Here is a 14,600-nt window from a genome sequence, read left to right as displayed (position 1 = left end):
ATATACACACCGTATGTATATGTCCGTATATATATATTTTATATATATATATATATATATATATATATATATATATATATATATATATATATATATATATATATATATATATATATATATATATATATAAGTATATATAGATATATTATATGTAATAACAGCAATGGCCCTTAACTTCTCGAATTCTTCGCACTTGGATATACTTGTCACTACAAAGCCTTAGATCCAAACGCAAGAAACATGAAGAGATTCCGACGTCTGCGGCAAGAGTCGAACCTGCAACCAGAATATCTGAACGGGTAAGGTCAGTATGGCGACCTCACTCTGATACTCCATATCCAGGTTCGAATCCTGCTACGGACGTCAGAATCTCTTCATATTCCTGCACTGGAAGGCCCTATACATTTGAACATCAATGACAAACAAAAAAAGAGAGAGAGAGAGAGAGAGAGAGAGAGAGAGAGAGAGAGAGAGAGAGAGACTGCAATTATATGAATGTATATGTTCCATTTTAACTTCATTTTGATTTCTTCAGTCAATCACATGTCACCCTCTTTGAGACGAGCACTAAAATATGACTTCCTTATTACATTCACCTGACCTCTACGTGCGGTTGTGGGTAAGATATGTTTTGTGGTGTAAAAAGAACTACGTTTACTGTAGTCTCTCAAACAACCTATGCCCTTCATTCCCATTTGTTTATTATTATTTTTCCTCCATCAAAGCCAAGGATCACTGAATAAAATGAACACACAAATACCGACCTTTCAACAGGTAGTTTATTTCATTCTCATCAATGTCAAAGTTATATTGATGTCTTAGAAAAGACCCAGGATAATGGAATGAAATTTACAAATTAGGCCAAAGGCCAAGCGCTGGGACCTTTGAGATAATTCAGCGCTGAAAGGGAAATTAAGAGTAGTAAAGCTTAAAAGGTGTAACAGGAGGAAAACCTCGCAGTTGCAGTATGAAAACAATGTTAGGAGAGGGTGGACAGTAAGATGGGATAAATATATTATGAACGGAGATACAGTACAAGGAATGAAAGGGGCCGAAGCGACGCTGCAAACAACCAAGGTAATGCCTACAATGCACCACATGAGGTACACTAGGGGCACTACCTCTACCGAGAGACCAAGGTTAATTGCAGTCTTTTCTTAGATGAGTTTGGAAATTTTCAACAGGATTCTAGGAAATATTTGAAACATTCCATCACTAAGCGTTTCCATACAATGGTTTTCTTCCCATTTACAATTAAGGCTCTCCTACAGTATAACACTTATGGTGGGGGTGGGGAAAAAGACAATAGAAATACCTTTATACCGGTCAAATTAAATGTAGTATCCTTCATTTTCTAGACCATGCTTATACACAGGTCAAAGATCAAATATCTTTGTCAACCTGCACAATTCACACTATTTATACTAGGATATTCATAATTATACAGAACCTGAACTCACTATTATAATATCTAATATCTTGTTTAAAACCTCATAAGCGCCACTGTCTAAAAATAAATGCCTGAATACTTGAAGATTTTGCTCCAATAACGGAGAAATAGGATGGCCAACACATCTGTATCATCAGCCACTACATGCCCCCTCTGAAACTGACATAGATGCCTGCTTTACTAAGATATCAACAGCAATCCGATAACGCAGATACAGACAATGAGCATCTAATGTCCCTAGAACTGCTCCTCCCCTATTTGCATTCTGGTGATATGTTATCTCCATATTTACATCAATCTCTACGGGACATCGAAACCGAGGTTGTATAAAAATCAGCTCTCGAAAAAATTAAAAGCCACACTCATTGATGATGAACATGCCCCTTTCTGGATACCTGGTTGGCTTCCTGTGGGATGTATGCACACCTACAATGTTCCCTTCAAGCACAAAACTGCAGAGATCATCTCCAAACGTGATCTCTATTCAGGCTCTGATAGATAAAATGAATTCAGCACAAAGGAATCAGCCACAGGTACTGGAACGGTTTATTAGTTGACCTTCTGCACCAATCACCACCCAGCATGCACAACTGACTGTTACTGGCGATAAAAAGCAGCTCAACAAACAGGCAAGTAAGTACTTGAAAAGTAATGAAGACTGTTCATTATTTTAGGGCACATTTGATAAGAGAGGAGAAACTACCAACATAGAGAGAAGAGATCTGTACACTAGTCACAAGTCACAAGAATCTGAAAATATGATACAGCGGGCATTTATGGCAGCTTCAGAGGCATCTGTAAGCAGATGCTTTGACTTTTCTGCTGCATTGTCATCTGGAACATTTCCATTACAATGCAATCTCTCATATGTGGAAGAAGTGTCCTTGACATCAGTGCAACCACTGCCCAATAAGCAGACCTCATTCCAAGCCTGTCTGCAGGATACTCCTTATCTGGATCTAATACTGTCGCAGGATGATTTGGCGTTAGGAATATGATGTTGAACAGTATGAAACAATACTCTCCGAGCATTCTTGATGAAATGAGGGCCTTTGGTTGCATGTAAAGATTCAATTCACTGTTCCTATATCACAAAAGCTGCCATACTCTCTGTGAGACTTAAACTAAGGTATGGACGACTAGAAAACTGTAAAAAGAGATCACTACAAACTTTCTCACGGAAGAATACACTGAAGTTTGACACTTGAAGCTTTACACATTTGGTTGTAACTGAAAAAAACTATGGGATATACCCTGTAGGAACTTTGGTCTATGCACTTTAAAGCTATGAATCTTCACAACAAAAATATTTTCGGATGTTTTTTTTTTTTTGAGTCAGAAAGTTTACTTTTTCTAGTGAAGCAAACAGGAATACTCCAAATTCTGCATATTATCATAACTTATGTTTTCATCTACACTGAAAGTTATTTACTCAAAATTCCAGAATCACAGCTTTACAATACAACTGTACACACAGTATGCATAATTCAAATTTCTATCACATACTTTTCCATCATCCGTAGAAGGACAAAAAAATCTAACTCATGGCAATAAATGGCAATTTTCAGATGCATTTACTGGCAACAAGGAAATAGGATTTGCCAGAGAGAATTGCTTCCATACCATCATCTTTAAGTGTGGTTGGCGCACGTACAAGGTTAGTACTTAATTACATTCTAATGCTATGAAGTAATTAATGGGTTATCATGATTTTTTGCTAAACATTTTTTATTACAGTGTTTTCTAACAAACAATAGCTTTTTTGGGGGAAGAAAATAAAGCTATAAGTTGCTGACTGTTGGTATATGAGGTACAGTTTAAGCGTAAACTGTTTTGTGTATTTTCGTGGAATGATGCAATACATAATTAATTCTGAATATTTCTTTTCTTCTTTACTATTTTGTTTTATTTTTAGTGATGCTCAGATAATGGGTCATAATTTTTCTGTTGTGTTTCAAGTTCAAATGTTCCCAAATTTAATCATGAAGACTACGAAGATTTTTCAATTTTTTTAAGTCATTCAATGACAAAACTTACTGCGTGGTATAACTGTAAAAAGCCAATTAACAAAATTACTTCTTCCACAAATTCTTTTGGTTATTTTGCTACTTGTTGGTATTGTCTGCCCCAGCTCTGATTAAGAGCCTTGGACTTGTGGATTAAAGTATGAAACTTTAGACCAATGGTTATTAACCATTTTTTTGGCAGCAACCAAAAAATTCTGTTTGAATCTAACACAGCAGCCCATGATCATAAACTAAAACTACGAAAGTACCCTATTTGTACAAAATCAAATACTTTTGTTTCAGCAGACACATAAAAAGGAAAACTGCAACAGGTAAGATTCATCACAATTAACTTTTAATTGGATCAACATACAATTTGCTACATGAAGTTTAATAACTTCTCTACGAACAATTTTCAAAACAGACCCAAATCCTGCACTAAGCAAATCACTTTTAAAGCCTTTGATCAAGGCTAAACAACAGCGAGTCAAGTGGCCAAGGGTTACTGAGCAAAGTCAAATAAAATGCACAAGGTACCAAACAAAAGCCAACAGGTCATGTAGCCATGGATACCAAACATGTAAACACGTCAAGACGCCAAGGTTACCAAACAAATGCAAACCAGTGGCCTTGAGGTTATGAAAAATGCCAACAAACTGTGTGCCTATAGATTACAAACACCAAGTCAAGCAGCCAGGAGCATTGAACAAATGCCAACAAGTCACACAGTCAGCAGTACCAAACATATGCAAAAACAAGCAGCTATGGGTACAGAACAAATGCCAGCATGTTGAGTGGCCACAGAATACCAACAAATGTCAGCACACCGAGTGGTACTAGTGTACGAAACAAATACCAACGCATCTAGTAGCCAAGGGATACAAAAAATAAATGCTGACACATCAAGCACCCATGGAATACAACCGAATGCCAACACATCAAGCGGCTATGGGGTACAATCCAAATACCAACGAGTCAAGTGGCCACAGAGTACAAACAATTGTCAACATATGAAGTAGCCATGGGGTACAAAACAAATGGCAACATACCAAGTGGCCATGGGGTACAAAAATGGCAATGCAAGTTACCAGGGGTACACATCATGTGGCCATAGGGTACACAGCAAATGTCAGGCAGTGGCATAGCTACTAGGGGGCATACATGGCCCACCATGAATTATCGCCAGTCCCAAAAAGAGAGAGAGAGAGAGAGAGAGAGAGAGAGAGAGAGAGAGAGAGAGAGAGAGACGCAATCACCTTTTGTCATCTAAACTGTATACAAGTTCGCTGCAATAGCTAGATAAAAAAATAAATCCTGAGGAAGATTTAAATAATTTATGGTTTACAGTACTTGTCTCTGTAATGGAATGGAATGGAATGGGATATGGAATATAGGCCAAAGGCCAAGCACTGGGTCCTATGAGGTCATTCAGCGCTGAAACGGAAATTAAGAGTAGAAAGGCTTGGAAGGTGTAACAGGAGAAAAACCTCGCAGTTGCACTATGAAACAAGTGTTAGGAGAGGGTGGATAGCAAGATGGAAGAGAGAATATGAATGGAGGTACAGTAAAAGGAATGAAAGGGATTGCAACTAGGGGCCGAAGGGACGCTGCAAAGAACCTTAAGTAATGCCTACAGTGCATCTCGTGAGGTGCACTGACGGCACTAACCCCCCTACAGGGTGTATCTGCAATATACACCTCCCATGTCTCCCAGAAAGTGATCTCTAGTTTAACATTTTCAGAGATTTTTAAATGTTTTAAAAAAATTTTTGTTCATAGTTTTGGGGCTTCATTTTGTAAATAAAAAAGCCATACAGAAAACTGTACGAATGACTATCATAATTACCATCCCTTCTGATATTTACTCTGGAGGCAAAGGAGGTTGCTTATTCTTTCACGCTTGAATACATCAAAGAAGAGAGTTTTCAGTAAGCTTACAAAATACGCAACAACCTTCAAACTTAGCTTCAAGTAGGGTAGATTACTCTAATGATTTGAAAGTGAGGAACCAAGCTTTCCATTTAAATTCTCTCAACCACTATGTGAATAAGCAAAGAAAGCTACTTGAAATTACTATAAACAAAACTCCTCCTAATTCAAGAATATTTTATTATCAACACTAGCCACACAGCAACCATAGTACAAGAATATGCTACAAGCCCAAGGGCTACATTTGGGATGTAGCCCACTCCAGAAAGTGAAATATAAAAGAATAAATACTAGAAAATAAAGGACAACATTAAAAGACAATTACACTATGAAATGGGACTCATGTGAGCCTCTACAATAAAAAAAAAATATTTACACCCAGTTTTAACCCCTCAAATTCCTCATGTTCAACTACATGAGTATGAAGTTAATTCCATAATCTGGTCATTGCTGGAATACAGACTTCATAAAATTGTGTTGTACACCTCACAAAAAAAAAAGAGCCAAATTGTTAGAATGAACTACAAATCCAGTATCCCATGGTGGATGGTACAGCCTAAGAGGATCTGAATGCACACTATGATATTACTACTACAGTAACATCTGAAATACAAAATCTAATGGAACACAAGTGTTTATCCAGTAACTTAGAATGCAGATCAACTGACTAAGGCCAAACTTGGGAACAATATTCAAAAAAGAACACAAACATTAGTCGAAAACTGGGAAATCTCCGAAGACTCTGTAAGACTTTCTTGTACCAATCTTGAATATTTGAAAAAGAGATAGACCAGAATTGAGGATGGTACTTTAAATGAGTTGCATGTAGTTTAAGAAACATGATCAATGTAAAAATATAATCAGAGACAGAATCAGTGCAAATATAGCAGCACCACCTACATAACCAACAAGCTTACTTACTGGACAAAATCACGTACTGCATTGTGCATATATAAAATAAGCAATGACAAGAATACAACCATGAGGAATACCAAAGATCATACTCTTGCAGTCATTAAAGTCTCCACCAACATCTATTCTTTGCAACCTACTAGATCAGAATTCAATAATAATACTGTGAGCTTGAAACGATTTTTCTTTAATTTAAACAGTAAATATATTCTTCACATGTGTTGTGCACTGATATAAGACAAAAACATTTAACATTACATGATAGACAACACTCTGGCCCTTACATCAAACTCATGCAGGTACCCAAATTAACTACCATACATCCCACACTGACCTCACATCACATCCTACCCTGTACCCACATCGACTTCATACAAAATACTGCCCAACACTGACCTCGCATTCCACAATGCCACCTGTATCAATCTAACGGCTCATAGTGTCCTTACATCAACAACCTCACACTCCTCTTTCCCCACCCCCATGGCTATGCAACTGGTGGCCAAGGGTTCCAAACAAATGACAAGTTGAGTGGCAAGGGTACTGAACAAATGCCAAGTAGCCAGGGGGGCCAAACAAAGCCAACAGATGAAGCAGCCAAGGGCACCGGACAAAATTATGCCAACACATCAAGTGATGACAGGGTAATGACCAAATCCTAACATACCATGTGGCATGGGGTGCTAGACAAATGTCAACAAGTCATTAATAAAGTTACGAGTGTGTTAGAAATACAGTGTTCACAACTGCTGAGCAAGTCTGCAAAATGTGGCATATGTTTATCAAGACTACCAACATAAAACTGAACAACTTCGTTAGCAAAGGTTCATTTGCTGTACCTATGCAAGGGCTTGCTTATTGTATTGCTACCACAAGTAAACAATGTCTGTTCATTGTATTGCTGGCATAAAGTTAATTCGTAAGGTTACCAACTTTAAATTCTGCCCACACAGTTACGTAGATTTAAACTACTTTAAACTGACTCCAATCTTTTAAACTAAAAATTTAAGTCATAAGTATAAATCAAAGGAATCACAGTGTCTTATTTAAATCATGCAGTGAGCAAAAGTTACATCAGTTTCCTTATCCTCAACATATTTAATTTTTTTTTTATTTAAAGCTTTTCAAGCTAAGGACAACTTCAATTTAATTACTCTTGAATGTAAGAATTTACTTATTAAAAATGTTTAACCTTAAAATCCCAAAATTATTTTTACATTAAACTACAACTTATTAAATATTGAAAAACTTATTCTGGAATGAATTAGTTATCAAATGTACATGTAAAAGCTTTTAAATTTACATAAACTTAACCAATTCAAATTAGCAGCTAATGTACCTTTACCTTAAAATTAAAAAGTATTTCAGTTAAGGTGCATTAACTTCTAAACAGGGCTAGTCTGTACTTTGAATTAGTTCACTGGTCGTCAGAAACCTCCAACAGGCCTGAACTTAAGACCTACGGAACAAGGCAATGGGAGAGACCTCCACCATTACAGGGTCACTGCCCCTGTAGGAGTGGAACTAAGAAAATAAATAGTTGTTATGGTATACAAGAAACCTTGAAAATTTCATGCCAAACTTTGATGACTAACCTGGAGAGAAGTGCTTGCGAAAAAGCTCCCTGGCTTGAGAATGTACACTGGAATTCAGGAACATCTGAAAGTATATTTGGATACAATTTATTTAGTTCTAGATAACCCTGCATGTTAAATTAATTTGCCTTCATGACAAAATGAAGAATATTAAGCTATGATGCTTTAAAAACGGATCTCAATCATTTAAATTATTATCTGCTCAGTTGTGTTATAAATTTCACACCACGTAAAAGAATGAATAACAATCTCCTTAAAATAAAAGAAGTCTGAGCTAAATGTCAACATGAAATGGAATCCACAAATACATCCAACCCTGAAATAGGCTAATATGATGTACTAGCCAGAATGAAAAGATGCTGTTCAGAGTCTGATTAAGTGACGCAATATTCCCTCACATTTTAATTGCTGATACTGTATAAACTATGAAAACTAACTCACAAATCCTAAAGACTATGAAAGTTTCCTCAGATAAGTTTTTTTTATTTCAATACTAGTTCTCAATATTAAAAACAATCTTTATTCTGAAGTCTCCTAAATACAGTATGCTCAATTTGAAAAGCATATTAAAATCTATCACATATTTACAGTTAAAGAGATATTAACCAACGAATATTGCTACCCACTCAGACTTTTTCAAGTTTCTTTGCTTATGTTTTGACATGCTGTACATGCGCCTGGGGCTCCATATTGGATATTTTTTTTTGTCCTGGTGCATTTTGGCTAAGGAAGGCGAACGTTTTTCAACATGTTTTGTTATTTTCGTCAGGAAATGTGGGTACATGAACAATGCTGAAACCTGATTAGCTCTTCCATCCCAAGCTCGTTTGGTGAAAGCACGTGACTCTTGTTCCTTGGATTATTTCAGCTATAATGCAAAATTTCCCACAAATTCTTTTTTGCATGTTTTGAACAGTTCTGAAATAAAAGGGTGTATTCTAACGTCCCTATCACACCTCTACAAGTTCTGAATCAGATTAAGGTATCAGATTAAGGTAAGTGAAACCACTTACTAGCTAAGTAACACCCTGGTGACCTAGGTTATGTTTAGTGTGGGGAATCCAGGGTGATTCACCAACCCAGCCATGTAAGGACCAGGTGTCCTAAGTTAGGCTAGATAGGTGTGGCTGGGTTAGGTCACAAATCTATATCCATTTCAGTTTACAGTGCCAAAGGTCAGGTTATTGTTGGTAGGTCCAGCAGGGAGAAGCCCTCAGGCCAAGTAAGGACCCAGCATTAGGTTAGGTCACACCCTTATAATTTGGAAAAATAAAATTTTTCCCTTCATTAAAAGTTCTCAGTATATAATTACCATGGAAAACCAAGGCTTTTGGGTGATGGGAAATACAAAAATGGAGAAATACATGGACATATTCTAACAAACTCATGATACTTCAGTAAGTTCTAATTCTCATTAAGACAAAGTTTCCTGAATGACTTTAAAGTGACACCACCTGGTAACCTTATATTTAAATAAAGGGAGATCAAGGGAAGTTGAAGATTCCCCCAGCCAGTTAAAGGCACAGCATGCTATGTTAGGTGAGATTGGGTTAACCCTAATAATTTTAATTTACAGAGCTGTAGATTAGGTTAGGTAAGGGGATCCTGAAGGTTAAAGGCCCCTGGTCTGGTATGGCCCCAGTATCATAGGTCAGGTTGGGTTAGGTCACATCCCAAATATCTATTTATTCTAAATTATAATCCTCTAAGGTTAAGCTAAGCAAGGGAGTCAGGAGGCATGAAGCCACCCAGCCAATTAAGGACCCAGCATCCTAGGTTTGGTTAAATACATCCATACATTCTACTCGTTTAATGCTTTCCTCACCCAAAAACCCAAAAACCCCATTCTCCCATGTGATCCCCCCTTTATATTAGGAAATAAGGAGTGGCCCAATATCTCTCAGACTACTGATTTGCTAACAATATGAATGTTAGATACACTCAAAACCCACATTAAGACACAGGAAATTCATGTTTTCAACTCCAGAATGCAACTACGGTTTAAAATAACAACTTAACATTTAAATGTAGTGTCATAGGTTGTAAGGTGGGGGGTCCACTTGAGGCAAAGCACCTGACATCCTAGGTTAGGTTAGGTCGGGTCAGGTTTGATTTGGTTTGGTATGTTTGAGTAAGGTCGCAACCTAATTTACAGAGCTCCAGGTTAGATAGGCAAGTGGTCCAAGAGGGAGGGAAGCCTCCCGCACAGTAACAATCTGGAGCCATTGGTTAGGTTAGAATACACAGCTGTACTGTATTTCATCCAAAAAACCTGTTGCTAACCACTGGCTCCCATAATTGTAACATATACAGGGTAGGTGGCCCAGTACCTCTAAAACTACTATTCTGCTACTGAAATGAATGTCAGAAACATTTAAAACTCACTAAAAACAGGAAAATTGCTTTCACCTGTGGAATATACCGTATATTTTATGGTTTCAGAAACATTTACCTTTAGATGTAATTATCAAAATTACAATTACACCATCATGACTAACATTCACCACTTTCCATTAGCCCAATAACAGGCCAGGTTTATGACACCTATATGAGGGCAAGTTTAGGCAAAATATCATGCCAAATCATTAAAATCAGTAGGCCTAGTATTGCAAATATCAACATTATACCCATTACTTTCCATGAACTAGAAAAAAAAGTTTGAAACTGGCAGCCTACATAAAGATACAGTAAAACTTTACTTTAACTGCGTAGCCAGATTCCCGCCAGTCGTCGACCGGAACAGGTTCCACATACATGAATAGACATAACCCTTTCCATAATGTTAGGTCCTGACCCAACCAGATCTTACCTACCAAACCTAACTTTGGGAGACGTGCTCTGACCTGGCTAGGGGGGTTTCTCACTGTAATTCCCAGCTGGACCCCAAATGGCAATTGACGTTTCCTATGTTAACTTGCTTTACAAAATTTAAAGTAATATTTTGTTGACAGCGAACTAAACTGTAAATCAGACCTTTAAAGCACACTAAACAGTGTTCTAAGCCAGCATTCGGCCACCCCTCGTTCTAGCAACAGATACAAAACAAAACCATCAGCTTTGTTACTGCAAGGCATAGCAAAATCAGTGAACTGTTACATTAAATGGAACCATAGCTTTAAACTACAAACTTAAAATCTTGAAAAACTGTAAAAAACGTACGAAAAACGTCAATTGCCATTGCAATCAAAGTTTTACATGAATGTCAGCTTTGTTACTGCAAGGCATCAAAATCAGTACCATTTTACATTAAATGGAACCATAGCTTGTTCATCAAACTTAAAATCTTGAAAAACTGTAAAAAAAAAAATACGCCCTTGCAATCACATGAATGTCAGCACCAATACTTACCATCTGTTCGGTACACAAGCTTTTTCATCTCTTCACTGTTAGCTGATTGGCGGGTTTTGGTTAAGCTGGCTTATACCAGCACTGGCTTTATCCCTTAGTGAGGTAAAGTGTGAAGGGTTTAGGAGGTCTGGTGTGGAACATCTACACTTTTCAAGCCAAGTGAGAAGGTTTAGACCAAATTCAAACTGAATGTTTGAAAACTGATCTTCTGATCTCTCCTAGGCCTAGTTCCAACACAGTCAAATAGATATCCATAAGAGGCAGCGGACAAACTGACAAAAAAATAAAGAAAACACGTCTGACACAAAAATAAATTATCTGCACTGAAACAGTTACTGGGAAAGGGAATTTAGTTAGTCCTCGCCACCTTCAAGGATGATACGCCCAACGTTTACACAAATAAACGATACACACTAGAAGCTGCCGTGCTTGGTTTTGTTCAAAGGAAAACTAAAAATAATCTAAAACTGCTTTAAATCTCGGTATTTGGCTCTATATTCTGGCTTCTGTATGTTTTAACAGGAAAGTACAGTACATTCATTCTTTTCCAAAATGGAATTAAAAAAAACTGAACTTAGGTTTGTTGAGTAAATGGTCTCGATGGCGCGTTCTCTTTATTTATTTTCATGCTGTATCAGTGTTAATATTATTATTTCCCCTTTCTACAACTGCTTTTAACACTTTCATCAGTTGACTTTTCATATCTTGTTCCCTAGTTTTTGTATTATTATTTTCCCTACATTCATCTTTAATACAACCAAATAAAATATTTAAAATGCATATAGATTATATTATTCATGGAGAATGAATGCCGATATTTGTGGAAAAAAAAGTAAAATGCCTTTAAAATTTCCACGATACCAAGTTGCTCTTCAGACAATATTAAAAACAGATTGGAATTCTTTTGTCGTTCTTGTTGGTGGGATCTCGATATTTATATGTTGTGAACGTCCCCTTCAAATCAAGCTTGTGTTTTTGATGGGATACACCTCAGTAACACAATAGTCGAAGGTGGTAAGAGGAATTTCTTCGTTACCAAGTGCGAAAGCGATTGCCACTCAAAATATATTTGTAGTTCAGAAGGTTAGTTATCCTGAATCTTTCCTTGTACACTCCAGGACTTCTTGTGATTTTGGAAATCGTCGTCGGGACACCTTTCACTATTCTGAATTTGGACGGCAGCTCATTTTACTACCACCGACGATTTCATTTGGGTCCTAAGTGGCCCCAACTGAAGTGCTGGCCTGGTAGGTCTCCTTATCCATTTGTATTTAATTGCTTTCTCCATACTGCTGTGTTCAAACGGCAGTCCATAGCTTAACCAGGAAGGCTGTCTGGTTCCATACTGAAAAAAACAAGTGAACTTGGATGGAAAGGTAGACGGTGTAAAACAATGATCAACGATCTCTTATTGGGAGTGGTAAGAAAGACTATGGAAAAGTTTATTTGGAGGGAAAAGTTGAATACGAAAACCTGGACATTGTAGAGAAAAAATCTGATTGCCTTTAAAAAATTAGAAGACAATGCGTCGGCCAGATTAGGTGTGCAATGCATTGGAATACCTTTGATTGTTGATTATAACAGAAGACTAATCGGATACGGTGAAAATATGTTTAGAATTAAAATTGGGGACTGAAATTATGGCAACTGTAAAATAATTATATATATATATATATAGTATATATATATATATATATGTATTTATGTATGTATATATATATATATATATATATATATATATATATATGTATATATAATCCGCCTAATTTTGGCGATAGAAATGGGCCACCTTATCCACAAATTGCTTTAAATAATAATAGACCTCCTGGTACTTTTACTTCTAATGGATAGCTATCATTGTGCGCCTTTACCTTATTTGTTGTTATAGCCGTTTTCATTATAGAATTGAAATAATCACATTGACCAACCAAGCTATATTCAGGGAATATACAATCAGTTAGTGCCGGACAAGTGTTGGGTTGCTTCTGACGAATTATTCCCTATGATTCATGTTTCCATATAAAGGAAATACATACATACGTGTGTAGGTATATGTATGTACGTGTCTTTTTTCTCATTTGTACGAGGCTGTCTTCCTTTTAAACTGTCTCGCATCTTGTGAAAAATATAAGCTTATAATGTTCGTTAACCAAAATGCCACTCCTGTCTAAACAAAATAATAGTGCAACGTCCAATATCACGGAAGCCTTTCTGGTTCACCGAACGTTACCTCCCTCGAGGCTGACCACCAAATCCCGCCTGTGACTTCGTCTTACGTTATCTGGTGGGCGTGGGTGGGCCGCGCATCTAAACATTCATTCATTTCCCTCCTATCCCACATCACCACCCATATCTCTTCCAGTAAATGGGTACGTTCATGGTGTGGGTAAAGACGCCGGGGATCAGGTATCTAATTTCCTGTAATCAAGTCTTCTTAACGTTGAGCAAATACCTTGCATTCTTTCACCAGGAGTCACCTGGTCCTCTCATAGGTAACGACCATTGGACATTTTCAAGATAACGACCATTGGACATTTTCAAGATTAGGTATACACACACATGTATCTTCAGTGGCTCTCTCTCTCACACAAACACACATTGTGTGTGTGAGAGAGAGAGAGAGGAGAGCAGTATTGCCAATAATAGGACGTGAACGTTACCTTGTGCATGCGAAGACGAACAGGAAACGTCCTAAGGGGCCTGCAGGTCTTCTGCAACTGCGCGTTTAGGTGTCCTTCCCTTGCCGCCCAACCCTACACCGACCAACCCCCCCCCCATAACCAGAGTGATCGTGTATATCCGTGGACTTTCCCAACCACGACTGTAGCCTCAGCAATAATCTTATTAACCTGAACGTAATCTTGTATGAATCTCTTTAATATCTGGAAATCCTTATGCATTAATGATCTTCAGTGCTATTTCTTCAGGTTCAACACAGATAACGGAATTAAATTTTTTTTTACAGTATGCAGACAAACTTATAAAGAAACGTTTCTTCGTCAGTGTACCTACCTATTGGCTTGCGAGTCTTAGCGTGTTCGCTGCTCCGGCTAACTCATGCTCACTTGAAATACGACACGTCGCCTGTTGAAACACGTTTGTTGTTCGCATAGTGTTACAGACGACATACGTATTTATGCGGAGAATTTGGTGCATTTGGTGAACACGCAATGGCATTGTGCTATAAAGTTGGTATTGCTCCAACCCATCAGTCTATTTAAGTACAAGTCTGCCAGCTAAAAAAAAAAAAAAAAAAAACGACAGTTTGTAGCACTCAGGAAGTTTTTGTCTTCTTGTCTGAGTGTTTTTATTTATTTTTCTTAATAAAATGACTCCAGGTTCAAACAGGTCGACAATAGA

General features: G+C 37.3%; 1 long non-coding RNA gene across 1 annotated transcript in view; it reads right to left on the bottom strand.

Moving 5' to 3' along the window:
• The window catches only part of LOC136838595 (uncharacterized), a 508,758-nt gene extending 496,162 nt beyond the window's left edge, over positions 1-12,596 (bottom strand). Inside the window, exons 1-2 of the long non-coding RNA XR_010853048.1 lie at positions 11,241-12,596; positions 7,893-7,956 (exon numbers count right to left, since the gene is read on the bottom strand). This is a non-coding gene — a long non-coding RNA (uncharacterized lncRNA). The remainder of the gene's footprint in view (positions 1-7,892; positions 7,957-11,240) is intronic.
• Positions 12,597-14,600: the final 2,004 nt, after the last annotated feature.

This window comes from Macrobrachium rosenbergii, chromosome 5 (genome assembly GCF_040412425.1).
Source record: "Macrobrachium rosenbergii isolate ZJJX-2024 chromosome 5, ASM4041242v1, whole genome shotgun sequence".
Taxonomy (NCBI): Eukaryota; Metazoa; Arthropoda; class Malacostraca; order Decapoda; family Palaemonidae; genus Macrobrachium; species Macrobrachium rosenbergii.
Note: the sequence above shows the minus strand (reverse complement) of the source record. Positions and strands in the feature narration are given on the sequence as shown.